Here is a 2,826-nt window from a genome sequence, read left to right as displayed (position 1 = left end):
AGAAAGCTGGATATCCATATGCAAAATACTACAAACTGAAGAATAAAGAAAACTAAATATCTATATGCAAAAGAGTGAATGAAGAATGCAAACATGAGAATAAAGTTAGACCCTTACCTTATATCAGATACAAAAATTAACTGAAAACTAATCAAAGAACTAACGCAAGAGTTAAACTATAAAATTCTTAGAGGAAAACATAGGGGAAAAGCTTCATGACTTTGGATTTGGCAATGATTTCACCAATATGACACCAAAATTACAGACAACAAAAGAAAATTAGGGACTCGGAAATTTGAATATCACAGTAGCATGGAATGTGACCTCATGGAGACTGACATCTTGGAGTTGTTGGAAGATCTGGGTTACAAGGGTCCATTGTTAGAAGATGCGCTCTGTCTCAGGCAGTCTGCTGGAGCCAGTTCCCCTGAGTTTACCAAACTCTATGCTTGGCTGGTGTCTGAATTGAGAGTGCTCTGTAAACTGGAAGAAAATGTGCAAGCGACTAACAGCCCAAATGAAGCTGAAGAATTCCAATTTGAGGTGAATGGGCTCCTGGGGGAGATGAACTGTCTGTATCTTTCACTTACATCTGGGGATGTGACCAAGCGCCTTCTCATGCAGAAGAAGTGCATCCTTTTGTTCACATACCTCATCTCAGAACTAGAAGCTGCCAGAATGTTCTGTGTGAATACTCCTCCAAAAAAGCTCAAGAAGGAGGCAATAGTGAGGTCTTTCAAGAGTTGAAAGGCATATGTATTGCTCTAGGAATGTCCAAACTCCAGCCAATATAACTATGTTCTAATTCTTCAGCGGGTTTGAAAAAAAATTAAAGGAAACATTAGCAAAAGTTCCACCCAATCATGTGGGAAAGCCTTTATTGAAGAAGTCAATGGGACCAGCCCACTGAGAAAAGATAGAAGCAATTAACTAAGCCACAGCCAATGAATATAAAGTTCAGAGAAAGCTGCTAATAAAACGTTTCGATGTCACTGTCCAGTCTTATGCTTGGTCTGACAGAGCTAAGAGTCAGACAGAGAAATTAGCAAAGGTTTACTAGCCGAAACGTTCAGTCTTATCTCCTAAAAGTACTATTTCTGTTGCCCGTCTTATGGCCGCAAGACAAGACTTGTCAAAGATTTTAAGGACAAGCAGTGGCTCTATAAGAGAAAAGACTGCCTGTGCCATCAATAAGGTGCTGATGGGCAGGGTGCCTGACAGAGGAGGTAGACCCAATGAGATTGAACCTCCATCCTCAGAGATGCCACCATGGCAGAAAAGACAAGATGGCCCCCAGCAGCAAACAGGAGGCCGAGGAGGAGGGAGAGGTGGTTATGAACGTTCCTCATGTGGTGGACGAGGAGGTCATGAACAAGGAGGAGGGAGAGGTGGACATGGTGGCTGCGACCACAGTGGCCGAGGGGGAGTAAGAGGAAATAAGCATCAAGGAGGCTGGACAGACGGAGGGAGTGCAGGAAGAGGTGGCTACTAAGATGGTGGTTATCGAGATGCGGGCTTCCAGCCAGGTGGCCATCCAGGTTGGCTATCATGGTGGCCACAGTGGTGGCTACCACGGCGGTGGTTATGGTGGCTTCCAAACGTCTACATACACAGCAAGTGGATACCAGGGTGGTGGTTACCAGCAGGACAATAGATACCAAGATGGCGGGCACCATGGTGACCGAGGCAGTGGTCGTGGAGGGAGAGGTGGTCGTGGAGGCTGAGGTGGACAAGGAGGCCAGGGAGGAGTCTGGGGAGAAAGGGGGAGCCAGAATTGCCACCAAGGGGGGCAATTTGAACAGCACTTCCAACATGGAGGTTATCAGTATAATCATTCTGGATTTGGGCAGGGAAAACATTATACTAGCTGAGGCTACAGAACTTTACATTTTGCTAGAGCTCAAATAATAGAAACTTAGTTTCAGAATCCTGAATCCAGCATGGTTTTGAATTAATGTGAGACGACAGGTGGCAGGCAGATTCCTGCTTGGCATAAGCATTTGAAGGTATTCATTCAATTTTGTTGGTGGTGTTTTTTTTTTCAAATGGACTTACATAATGCTATTTATTTGACAAATACATACAACATCTCTCCTTTGTATGAAGAATTTTTTAAAAGGTAATTAAAATTGCCTTTAATTGACTAGTAGGCTAATTCCACAGTCAGAACATGCATACTTTTTTGAAGAAATTACTTGAATAAGTAGTTTTCATGTTTTCAATGTACAGTTTTAAAAATGAGTATTCTTCTAGATTTTTTTTAGATTTACAACTAGGAAACCTTCCTCATGTTAACAGTGCATTTATATGTGTTTTCCTTATAGTATTCTAATGTCTATTTTCCAAGTACAGTTCTGCCCTGACAGGCTTTTTTTTCAGAGAGGTGATGCCACATTCACTTTATGATAGAACTCGTAGGTCAGTTTCTATTAAGTGAGCTCTTCTGCAGACAGCACATTGAGTAGCCTTATCCTTTTGATGGAATTCTACACCGCAAGCTGAACTCTGAAAACCCAAAATCCGTCAAGATAATAAAAGCAAACTAAGTTGTGAACCTATAGTACATGTAGGCATTTAGTTACATCTAGCAATTCAAAATGGCCTGCATCCATTCAAAACAAGATCCTCTTTCAATCTTATTTTTACTTGAAATCTGCTAGAAGAAAGAGCAAACTGAAATTTGTTTTATGCACAAGTTAATACCACTGGCTCAGCAAATACAAGTTAGTTTGCTTTGGGCAGGAGACTTTTTTGTAATGAAAGAAATGCACTACAGAGTATGAACAGATTTGCTTAGTGTAGGAGGCCCTTTACTATTACTGCAGA

The 2,826-nt window shown here is 41.6% G+C and overlaps 1 pseudogene; it reads left to right on the top strand.

Annotated features, from left to right (window-relative positions):
* Positions 1 to 312: 312 nt before the first annotated feature.
* Positions 313 to 1,871, top strand: LOC109376878 (protein FAM98A pseudogene; annotated as a pseudogene).
* Positions 1,872 to 2,826: the final 955 nt, after the last annotated feature.

This window comes from Hipposideros armiger, unplaced genomic scaffold (genome assembly GCF_001890085.2).
Source record: "Hipposideros armiger isolate ML-2016 unplaced genomic scaffold, ASM189008v1 scaffold_1227, whole genome shotgun sequence".
Taxonomy (NCBI): Eukaryota; Metazoa; Chordata; class Mammalia; order Chiroptera; family Hipposideridae; genus Hipposideros; species Hipposideros armiger.
The sequence above is the reverse complement of the archived record's forward strand: the minus strand, read 5'-3'. Positions and strand labels throughout refer to the sequence as shown.